Source organism: Ursus maritimus, unplaced genomic scaffold, assembly GCF_017311325.1.
Source record: "Ursus maritimus isolate PB19 unplaced genomic scaffold, ASM1731132v1 scaffold_3, whole genome shotgun sequence".
In the NCBI taxonomy this organism is placed as follows: Eukaryota; Metazoa; Chordata; class Mammalia; order Carnivora; family Ursidae; genus Ursus; species Ursus maritimus.
The window spans coordinates 7,779,495-7,792,127 of record NW_024425563.1 but is presented as its reverse complement, the minus strand read 5'-3'; the positions used below and the strand labels follow the sequence as shown (position 1 = coordinate 7,792,127).

Below are 12,633 nucleotides of genomic sequence, written 5' to 3'. Positions count from 1 at the left end.
TCTTTCCCTCATCACTGCCCATCAGTAGTAGGTCTTATGACTCTACCTCCAGACTGTGCCCAAGGTGGGTCCAGTGCTGTCCATTACTGCGAGTCCTACCCGAGTCAAAGCCACAGTGGTTTCTTGCTTGCACCGTTGCAGCAAGTCTCCTAGCTGGTCTCCACAGTTTTGGCCTGTGCCGTGGACACGCCAGGCTTATTCCCGCTCTAGAGCACTTGCTCTGGCTGTTGCCTCTGCCTAAAATACCTCCGAAGACACTGAAGAGGCCATCTCCTTCTTGTGCTTCATGCCTCAGCCTCAGCTGTCTTCTCAGGGAGGCCTTCTCTGGCCACTCAACCTGACGTAACCAGTCACTTCCCATTTTACATTCTCCTTAGAACTTGTGATATTTTCATTTCTTTTTGCATCCTTCTCCTAGAAGATAGGCTACATGATGACAGAGACCTAGAATAATGCTGCAGTGGAAGCCCAGTGAATATTTGCTGAGTATATAGTGAACTGAGTAAGTGAATGGTATAGTGTTTGTTACTTCTCAGAGTGAATAGTCATATCGCCATCTTTGGAAATACCTTTTTTCACTGGGTACTACAGAATGAAATCAAGCATGACAGAAGCCAAAAAAAAAAGAGGAGACAGAGTCTCAGAATGTTATGAAAGATAGCATCTCAGAGCAGTGTAGGCCCTAAATATAGCTTTCAGGCTCCTTTCCAGTTGAGGCCTTGCCTGTCTGGCAGTAGCTGAGATGCTAGCTGGGACCCCGATACAAAGAGCTTCTCCCTCAACCCTTATAACTGGTCCCCTGGTTCTCCCCCAGACAGCGATAAGTCATGCTGCTGTGGTTGGAAACCACAGTCATTGTTAAAAATAATAAAATAAAATGATTTGCTAGGTAAGATCTTGTATAAATATCACGAGATGAAATCAGTCAACTATCTCCAAAGCAAAAGGGCAAATAGAACACAGAAGCTGCTCATGGGCCCTCACAGCGGCTCACCGTGAGGGTCACCGACACTTACTCTTGTCTTGATACCACCACCTTCCACCAAGCTCCGCCTGGAGGCCACGTCTGAGTTTCTGTTCCTCTCAGTAGTATTGCTTCTGCCCCACCACACCACAGGTGAAGTCACCCACTAGTAGCCGCCCTATGTTTTCCTACCCTGACCCTTTAGTGGGCAAATCTTACTAGCTTTTACAATCCCGGCTCTCAATCTTACAGTTTGAGTTTTAACATATTAAGTGAGTTGTGATCGCCACTATTTTTACCTCATTTTCTTACGCTCCCACCATAAACAGATGGACAGTGTACTCTTAACCTCTTCTGGAACTTCACAAGGTAGCCGGTTAACGGCCTATTTCCAGGTGCTGAGCCACTTTCCTCAGGCAGAGGTCATGCGTGTGGACGATTTTAGAGAGATTCTGGACCCAAGAAAAGAGCCAATCTTATTGTTCACCTTCTGTATGCAATAGCTCACGTGCCTCCTTCAAGGACTCTGTGGTCTTCATCCCAATGTTCTCATGACCACCGGTGCAGTCTGGTCTAACGGAAAGGCACCAGCTTTGCCATCAGTGGAAGATTTTTTCCAACAGATTTACAATTTCACATATACGTTGTTGATGAGAATAAACGGCAACTGTCACACAGAAAAAGATTGTAATAAAAGAAATTAGTATCATGTCACGAATATTGGGGAAGAGATGGGCACTCGCAGCCCCACCACGCCCCACCCCCAGCGATTCCCTGAGGACACAAGACAACACCTCAGTTCACTAGCCTAAGCGAGCACAGTTGCCCCATAAATGCCTCATTCTCCCCTCCCTTCCTCCATCAGCCCCGCTGTCCAGGTCCCACCAGGCAGGATCGCGAGGGGCCCACTCTTCACTTCCTGGTCCCATTGTCACATCCTGGCGGTGTTCCTTGTTCATATTAATTTCACTTTCTTATGTTTCATCTTTCTTGCCGATTCTCAAGTCCATTCTCTCCCCATCACTGGCACCCACTCAAGTGTATTTTACGTATGGCCTCCCAGCCCCACTCTCTATATATCTGTTCAAAATATATGTATGTTCTGGAAACTTCAGAGTATTGCCTTTCGTGTGTCATAATTTATATAAATGGTATTGTACTACAAATCTCATCTGTTTCTTGCTCTTTCACTCAGCCTATGTTTTTAAGATGTATTTGTATAGCTCTGTGAATACTGCGTATATAGTGTTCCATTACGTGTGCACCGACGCTTTATTTATTCCATCGCCTAAAGATGAACACCTGCATTCCCCGAACTCTGCTACCACAACCATTCCGTGAATGTTTATGCACGGCTCCCTGTTGTTCGAGGGTTCCTTCTGTGTGTGTGTGTGTGTGTGTGTGTGTCCAGGAGAATTACTGAATCCTAGCGGTATATTCATAATTTCAGCAAGTACCACTTATCTCATCAGTTTCTCAGTGTAGACTTCAAGCTTTATTGATTGAATTCTCTATTTCTGTCAATAATCTATCATTGGTAGCTCTGTATAATTTGAGGCCATTTGACTAGTTAAATGTGTCCATGACCTTTTCGGTGTATTGTATCTTTATTCCTTATGATGTTTTCCATCCCTCAGCTTTATTTCTGCTTTTCAAACTACTGCGGTGTCCCCATTGTCATAATTTATATAAATATATATATGGGAAATAAGAGTAGGTAAAGAGAAAAACTTAGTAAATGCGGTATTTTCCTGGTGTTTTGTACAGGTGTTTGTACCCTTTTATTTAAAAGTATCTCAGATATCCTAATGCTGAATCTCGTAAAAATCTAATTTGAGAATCTCTGTCTTTTTCTTCATTTATTGTAGCGAGGGGTATTTCAGGGACGATTTCTGCCAACCTACCTACGTTTTCCATCTACTGTGTCTCGTTTACTTGTTTGCCCGCCCACTCACCCCCATCTACTTTACATTGATTGAACTGAACATTACTCAACTGATCTGAAAGTTATACATTGTACTTCCGTTCCTCTGGCAGCCATTCCTAACTTATTAAGACTCAGACTTACGCTTTTTTTCTCTATCATCCACAAAAACAAATCAGTATCTCTGTTGTGAATGAGACAAAAGACCAAGAACACTCTGACCTCCTTCCCCACCTTACTGCCTGCTGTGGTGATAGCATTTATAGTTTTAATTGCGGAATCTTATCAGCATACTTATTTTAATTGCATTTACTAAGTTTTTCTCTTCACCTACTCTTATTTCCCGTATCTTATTACCTCTTGGATTCATTTCCCTTTGTAGTCGAGGGCAGTTTTGTCCTTATTACCTCTTGGATTCATTTCCCTTTGTAGTCGAGGGCAGTTTTGTCTACGAAGACTGCGTAGGTGGACCCTTCCAAGACTCACGTGCTTACAAATATCTGCACGGTCGCTGGGTTTAAATCAGCGCCCTGAAGATACGGTCTTTTATCGGCCATGTTGCTACTGAGAAGTTAGATGTGACTTACGTCCGCATTACTGAGCTGCTCTTTCTTCTCTGGTGTTTCTTACCTGTAATGCAGCACTCCTAGCCTTTTGGGGGCCAGCCTGTTAAAGCCTGTGTCCCTCTTCTCAGAATGATGTTTTATATGAACAACATAAAATAACAAATTATAAAAGAAACCAAATATATTGCAATTAAGTTATCAAACATTTAAAACAGCAAATTAGTGATAATAGAGTGATACAAACGCTATAAATAACAAGACCTAGCTAGCATCAGATCTGATAACTACCTTAAGTTCAACTTCATCATGACCATAAATGATATTTCAAAAAATCTGTAACGTAATAGGAATATATCTATGATTTTCTATCAGCAGCAGTGACACAGATATTGCTAATCCTGCTGTGATTTTCCCTGCAGTCCTAATTGAAGAAAATGCTAAATTTCATTTAGAGGCTAGTGAAAATTTTGAACATGGAGGGTGTTTCGCATCCCATTCTCCAGCCTCCAGACTCCTGTAGATGAACGCCTGAGGTTTGGGGCCTAGAGTAAGGACCACAGCTATAGGTATGGGTATGGGGGGTTTTCTTATCTACTCTGTTTACTATTTTAGGAGCCTCTTCATTCTGAAGGCTAATATTTATTCTAGAATATTCTGAGTCACTATTTCTTCAAATGTTCCTTCCCCAGAGTTAGTCTCTTCTTATGAAGTTATTAACTTTAGTTCTTAACTTTTCCTTCATTCTTTTACCCCCTTTAGCCTTTCCTGTTGCCTCTGGCGAGGGTTTACTGACCCAATATTTCAACTCCCTAAAATGTTCTTCTGCTCTATCTGGTCTGTTCAATCCCTCCCTGGAAATCTTTATTTCAACAATTACAGTTTTTTAATTCTCAACATCTCCCACCTTCTTCATGAGAGTTTGTCATCACCCCGTGTTTCCAGTGTCACAGAGGAATCATTATGCTAATCTCTCTGCAGTTTCATGTCTGCCCAATAATGAAGATGCTGATTATCTTGGGTCCTGTGTGCCTGCTCCCCACAGTTCCACCCCTCCTGACACAGGAGTCCTTCGTTTGTTGTGTTGGCTTTCCTCAGAGGCCTTGCCACTTTTCCATACAAGCTCCTGTTCATTCCCTTGAGATTACAAGATGCAGTCTCCGTGTTGTCTGCTGAGGGGAGAAGCTAACGCTCAGGCCCTGGGCTGTGCTCCTCCAGGAGAGTTAATGGTGAGGAGAAAACTCTCATCTCGGGTGTGGAACGGCTAGTTCCCACCTGCCTCAACCCCTTCCTGTTCCCACCTCCACGTGTCTCTCACGTCCCCACACACAACTTCAAAATGCCTCCCTCCCAGCCAGGCAGGGGCAGCCAGCTTGTGCTGTAACCGATTGTTAAACCAGCGGTGTATCTTTACTCACTAAAGCTGTTCTCCCCCTCCCCATTCCCTCACTGCTACACCAACAGGTCCGTCTCCAAATAATCAGATCATATAGCCTTTCACTGTTTTCCTGTTTTCCTTGACCTCCCAGTATTATTTAACATTCATAACTGTGCCCTCCTTGCAAGCCTGACCTCACAACACACCCTGTTCTGTTCTCAGCCTCCCTGCTAGCTCCTCTCCATCCCTCCTCTCCATTGCCAAGCTCCTCTTCTTTTCCTCCACCCTCGTGTCTTGGAACGCTCATACATTCTGCTAGGCGGGGGTGCTCGGAGCCATGCTGATCCCTCCCAGACCCATAATCCATCCTTGACCTGGGACTGACAGCTGCAAAGGCTTGTTTGAATCTGTAGTCTGAGCGTGGGAGAACGAGGTGACAGGTGGAGGCAGCACTGGGGTTCTTGACTCTGGATGAAGGAGACTGGATCGGTTTGTTGTATAATAAAGACTTGAAGACAGATAACGAAGACTGAGAGAGAGGTGAATCAGCCTGGGTCAGGTTCCGGGTCTCCTGTGGTGTGTGTGTGTGTGTGTGTGTCAGAGAGAGAGAGAACGTAGGATACGTTAAAACCAACAGAAAGAAGATGCTTATTTTGCTCCAAAGATGAACAGTAGATACCAGTGGGACACATAATAAGAACAATAACATACAGATATTTGTAAAAGAAATATTTAGACAGAGTTCCCAGCTGATTTGAAATTTGTGTTTGCGGTAAAATCTGCTGAAGTGACTCTTTGTACTTTAACGTTTGGATCTGGCTGGGATGTGGTGGTTTAGCACTGTCTTCTCTGTCCCCACTTCTGTGGGGAACCGTGAGACTCCCCTCCGAGAGCCACCTCTGGAGTAGCACCCTCTCACCAGGTGGAGGGGATGACGGACCACCCACCATCCAGGGCTAAGGCCCGTAGCTGCTTTGATGCTAAAGTTGCAGTTAAGCTTTTGCACCAAGAAAAAAAATATCATTTCAGTAATGGCATCAAAGAAGTGTCTCCTCTCTGTTGACCTCGAGATCGGTTTGGGCATCTGTATCCCTGGCTCTGAACAGCCATCCTTGTGGCTTCAGGGACAGGATTCTGCCAAGTGGTGAATGACTTAGCTCAGATATTAATCATTCTGTCAGCATTTTCCATTTTAAGTACAGCAATGCCTAGAAACATATTATATGTCAGAGAAGAGTCTCAATGATGCAATCCCCAAAAATCAAGATGGCAGCTATAGCAAGAGTGCAGGCTTAATAGCCCGATAGCCTGGGAGGTAATTATGGCCAATGGCCACTTCCTGGCTGTGGAAAACTGGGCAAATCCACTCTCTTGGTCTGTTTCTTCACCTGTAAAGGGAAGATAATATAATAATTATCTCTGAGAGTTAGAACATGTAGAGTTTGGAACAATCCCTGGTACAGCTAGGATTCAATTAATACTAGCTTTTGAAATAGCTAGTAATTGATTATGCTTGCCCTGCCACCATGGCATCCAGAATGAATTCAGACCTCCTAACATCATGCCCATCCCAGAGCAATTCACGTTGAGATGCATAGGAGTGTTCTGTGCTATCAGAAAACCCAGTATTCCCTCAGCCTCTATTTTGAAGTCTACTTCTAGTTTAAGTAGTTTGGACTCACAGATTCTGCATGTCCTTTGCTCTGAGGACATAAGAAAATCCATGCAGTGATAATGAACTTTAAAAAAAATCTATTCTATTGAATGAAGTTATGAATGAGCACTCATGAGCATTATCTGAGAAAGCAATTCTCCAAACCCCAACTCTCTGAGTATGTAAAAGTTTTTTCATATATGCCCTCCAATATCTAGCTGACATAGGCATCCCTCATCAGTACTTGTCAGTCATTCAGCTGCACTGAATAATGTGATCCAACATCCTTTAACTCCCTCCACTACTGAAAAATCATCGTGTTTGCCCGCTCACCTGCACAGGCCAGGAATGGTCGGGGTGGGTCACCTGGACACAGATGAGTCACAGTTCTCTTTCCCACCAGTCTTTTATACCATCAGAGGCTTAGAGCCTTCATGCCAGCTCGTAGCTCCCCAAATCCAGATACGGTCCCACACAGCAGACGAGAGAGAGAGAGAAAACACCCATCCTAATCCCATACCTTCCAGGAAAATAATGCAATTAAAAGGGCGTGGTCTCAGGCAGGCCTGGACCAGCCCACGCTCGATGTCAACCCTTCACTCACTATATTAGCCTGCTCAGGCGCCATAACAAAATACCATCAAGGGAAATCTACTTCTCACAGTTCTGGAAGCCAGAAGTCCGTGATCAAGATGCCAGGGTTGGTTTCTCCTGAGGCCACGCTCCTAGCCTTGTAGACTGCTGCTTCTTGCTGTGACCTCACATGGCTGTTTTTCGGTGTGCACACATCCCTGGGGTCTCTTCCTCTTCTTATGAAGAACACAAGTCCTATTACATTAGAGCCCACCCTCATGACTTCGTTTAACCTCAGTTACCTCTTCAAAGGCCTTATATGCAGTCACGCTATATATAAGGGGGGTTAGTCTTCAACATGGGAATTTGGGGGCAACACATGCATTCCATAACACTCATGATACCTCCGGGACACGAGTACACTCGGCCGTATTTAATTTATTCCAAGTCTGTACTTCTGTAGAATTTTGTTGATAACAACTAATAGTAATAATGACAGCTACCGTTAACTGAGCATTACCGCAAAGAGATGTATTATCACCTATTACAAGGTCATATTGTTGTGCTAATTTCACACACAAGGAGACTGAGGCTTGAGAGAAGCTGGGAAGATCAAACAGGCAGTGAGCAGCAAAGCCAATATACAGAAATAGATCTTTGTGACCACCACTCATGCTCTCGTCACCCCTGTTCACGGCCTCTCGTGGGTCACGCTGCGTCTAGCACCATAGTGTACTGTTAGGACATTTGCACTCTCCTCTGCCTTTTTAGCCCTGCCTTTCCCAGCACCTGGCACACTTGAACTGGTCAGTGGCTTTGCGTTTCTGAGCACCCTGCCGCAACTTCCCCTCTTACTCCTCCTGCCTCCCCCACCTGCCTCCCCCACCTGCCGGCAGCTCCTCCTTGCCTCTTTATCCTGAAGCCCTCTTCTCAGGGATATGATCTTGGATACTCTTTCCGTCAGCCTTTCAGTGGGATCTATCCTATGACCGCCCCCACACCACTCCCACTCCTGATCCCACCCCCGCCTGACTTCTTCTCAGGGTGGATATTACCATCTAACACAGGATGGACTTCACCTGCTTATTGAGTTTATTATTAAATTCTCCCTTCCCCTCTGCAAGAATATAAGCTCTACACAGGCAAAGACTCTCTAAAAACCTTCTAAACATCTAGACGAGGTCTGGCTCATAGCAGACATGAAATAATTATTGAAAGGATACATTAGATTTCACATGTGTAAGCTTTGGTGTGATTCCTTTCTGTGGTGATGAGTGGTCAGTCTCTCTGGGCAAAGGTGCCCTGGAATTCCACTTAGCTCCTTAGAAAATGAGTAAGCTCTGAGTTTGAGGACACTGTATGTTTTAGGAGTCCTCTAGATCATTATTTTCACCTGCTTTGTTTAATTTAATACCTGATCCTTTTGCCCCAATCTTCTGTGCATTTGGTGGTTGTATTATTCATTATGGGTAGATACAGCCTTTTCGTAATTAATCTTTAATTGCAATACTTGAAGAGCGTTTCCCATGAAAAATGATTTACAAATGAAACCCACATCTCACCCTGGATAATTATCACGGGTCTGACTAATGTGTGTGAAGCCCTGCATGGCAGGGGGCTCTCTCCAATGACAGTGTGTTGATTTTTTAATTAACAAAGGTGAAGTAGCATTTTTGCTTGCAGACCTACAATTTAAACTTATGACATTTGTCACCAAGAAGGATTTCTATAGAGCACATAAGTTGAACTCAAGTAATTATCACCGGTCCTAGTGCATTAACATCTTTTGCATAACATAATGACCATTTTCAGGACAAAAGATTTTTCTTCATATCGACTAAATCAGTAAAAGTACTTTCCAGCTCACTGACCCATTTAATAACTCAGGGGCCACCTAAGTAAGAAAAGAGCATAATTTATTTAGCTTTCTTTTATAGAGAGAGAAATGAAACGCCATTCACCTGCTTTATAAATTAAGAAAAGGGAATACAAAACTTTATTTAATGAATGCAACAACTAAAAATTAGACCACAGTCATATTTTATGGTCAATTAACAGACGGAGTGGGGAGGGGAGAGGTCAGGCAACTGTGCAAAGAAGTAGATTTAGGAGAAATTGAGAGTAATTTACTGAAATACAGAGATGGAGACACAGAAGCACAGAGGGAAAGGTTGTACATCATGAACCAGACTAATTTAGAGCTGGAAGGAGCCGGAGACAGAATCTAGTTTAAACCCCTTTTATATGGATAGGAAAACCTGATGCTGAGGGAGATGAAGGGCCTTGAGGAAAGTCACACAACTAACCCCCAACAGCCACCAGTGCTGACAGGGAGAGATATACAGACCCAGAGGCAAGAAGGAAGACTGATGGGTGTAGAGCCTCTGGAAGACCAAGACCAGAAAGAATCAAAGAGCCAGAAAAATCTACCCCCTCTATCCCCTTGTGGAATGAGGCCGATATACATAAATGATGAAGTGCATACACGTATCCGTTTGCCTTAATGATATAATAAAAATATGATCTAACCTCGATTTATTTGCTCTGCCAATTGGACCTTTTAAAATCTTCAGGTTTTTTTGTCTTATTAACATTTACTTAGTCTTTTAAAAATCTCTTCTTCAAACTCTCAACTATTAGTGAGACTCATTCAGTATAAGTTATTTTTAAATTAAAATACATTCCAGGGACACCTGGTGGCTCAGTCAGTTAAGCGGCTGCCGTGTAACTGCAGCTTCATGATCTCAGGGTCCTGGGATCCAGCCTGCTCAGCGGGGAGTCTGCTTCTCCCTCTGCCTCTGCCCCTGCCCCTGCTATTGCATGCACTCTCTCTCTCTCATAAATAAATAAAATCTTTAAAAAATAAAATAAAATCATTCCAGATAGATTAAAGATTACAATGTTAAGAGAAGTGAAATCATAAAAGTGCTAGAAGAAAATATAGTTGAGTAATGATATTATTTTGGATTAGGTTTATTACATTATTTTTAGATTGGGCTTTATTAACTTAATACTACAGGCACAAATCATAAAAATAAGAAAGATGGATGTGACTACAAAAACATTCATAGAGAAACAGAAACACCATGTGTAAGTTAAAGACACAGACTGGAAGGATATCATTGCGAAATGTGTAACAAAGAGCTAAAGCCCAAAATATTGTTATCGTTCAATAAGATATATATCCTCTCCTATTCCCCCAAAAAAGCAAAGCACATGAAGAAACAAAAACTAAGAATGGGAAAAACATAAAAATTATTCAATTCACAGTGTTTGAAGCCATGCAGATTAAAACAATAAACTCTTTTTTCTCTCTAGCCTATAAATTCAAAGGGTTTCTGCCTAGTATTCGAATTGGTGTGGAGAAGGTGGGAATCGCATACTCTACCAGTGAAATACAAATTGACAGATTCTTAGAGGAAAATGTATTTCAAATGCTTTAAAAATGTATATGCTTTTTGTCCAGCAATTGCACTTCTAAGAATTAATTCTAAGGAAATACTAAACAAGTGGCAAAGGTTTTCTACAAGGATATTTATTAGAGTGTCCTATAAAATGAAAATTGGACTAAGCTTAAAGGCCCAATGGTAATGGGCTGGCAAAGAAGTTACAGAGCATTCACAGAACGGGAAGTTTTGCAGATATTAACCAAGATACTCCACTTGTACATTTATTGCTTGGAAAGCGTTTTATGATAAATTGAGTGCAAAAAGCAGATTTCAAAACAGTGTGTATATCGTCATCCCATTTCTTCTTTTGTTTTATTTTTTTACACATTTATATGTTCATAGATAAAAGTACAAAAAGCAGGGCACCTGGGTGGCTCCGTCAGTTAAACGTCCGCCTTCGGCTCAAGTCACGATCCTGGGGTGCTGGGGTGGGGCCCTAGGTCATTGGGCTCCTTGCCCAGTGGTGAGTCGGCTTCTCCCTTTCCCTCTGCCTGCTGTGCCCCCTGCTTGTACTCTCTCTCTCTCTCTGTCAAATAAATAAATAAAATCTTTTTTTAAAAAGTAGGAAACGCCGTTTGCTGAAAGTAAAAGTAGTTATATCTGCGTAGCATTAGAGATTCTCTTTCATTTTCAGTGTGTGTTTATTTCCACAGTGAAAAACTATTATATTTGTAATAGGGAAAAGGAGCAAGCAGGGGATATCTTAAAAAAATGATTTAAAAATTTCAGCATATTTTGATAGGATATAATTGTCTTAATTGACTGATGACAAGAATGTGAAGGGCTGGGGGTTTATTGCACAAAAGCCCCTTTGGAAAGCCCTTATTGCAAGAGCTTTTGCTAAAGCTAAAATGATAGACGCCAAATTGAAATTTTAACACACAAAGAGTGACTAATGGATTGAAATTCTTCCAAATCATAGCAAAGGCCCAAATTCTCTTCAGCACAGAGGTGTGTGAAGCTGAGCTGACGAGCAGATTGCGGAATGGGAAATCCTTCAAAGTGGTGGTTTTTAATAGCAGCTTCTGCCAGCTACTATCCCATAGCTTTGATCCAAAAGGGCGTTGGACTTCCTTCAGTTAATCCTCTATTCAATTATTTTATTTGATAATAAATACTAATCCCTGGAGAATCATCATTCAAACCTATGTACTACTCCACGAGAGACTGCAAGGCTGGGGTTTATAAAGATAACAGAGCGAGTCCCTTGCCATTTCACGGCTGAGGACTTACACACACAAGCAAATGCATCCCCCTCGACTAAAGCCCTTGATCTGCCAGCCCCGTCTGATGAGTCTGCTCGATTGTGTGCTTTTCCTCAACGGCCCCAAATAAGTGATCGGAATCCAACCCCAGTGGTTGACAATCCTATTGACCGCTCCATCTTTAAAGACATCCAAACCTCTATCTCGGAAACATGGACATCGATGGGGGCTGACCCTGAAGTCCTTTTGTATTAAATGGTCAACACAGGACAGAGTTTAACACCATACACTCGAAAATAAGAACTAACACAACTTTGCCACTTTGGAGCCACGACCCCTTGAGCTAACCTCGGAGCTTCCCTAAGCCTCAGCCTCCTCATCTGTACAATGGGGGTAATTACGATGATGCCTGCCTCGCCAGGCTGTTGTGAGAATCAGGTGAGTAACACTGAAGTAAGGTGCTTAGTGGGGTACCTACTACAAAGCCCTCAATAAAAAACGAACTTTTATTAACAGTATTTTTTTCTAAATCCCCAGCAGATATTTCTTTTAATAATTTTAATGACTACACATTTAATTTCCAGAAAAGTTTGTTACTCTAACATGCAAACATGTATATAAACTTGAGTTCCTCGCTCTGTACCAGCTGCTTAAAAAATCGTAACCAAGGTTATTACAGACATAATTAAATTCACTTGTGATATAATGCTCCAATGAATCTTTCTGTGAAATTTGTTAGGAATATTTTAATATTTTCATGCTTGTGAACCTCTGTCTAACTCTGTAACTTAGAAAAACCACAGAGAACTTGCTCGTTGTGCTACATGTCTTGTGATGGCATTTAGACAAAAAGCAACAAAATCTACCTGACCTGGTAATCCATGTGGTGTGGCTGACTTCTGTGTAAAATTATCGATTCGAAC

General features: G+C 42.4%; 1 protein-coding gene across 1 annotated transcript in view; it reads left to right on the top strand.

Annotated features, from left to right (window-relative positions):
* The window catches only part of CNTNAP2 (contactin associated protein 2), a 1,324,851-nt gene that overhangs the window by 1,121,554 nt on the left and 190,664 nt on the right, over nucleotides 1-12,633 (top strand). The gene's annotated exons all lie outside the window — the stretch shown is intronic.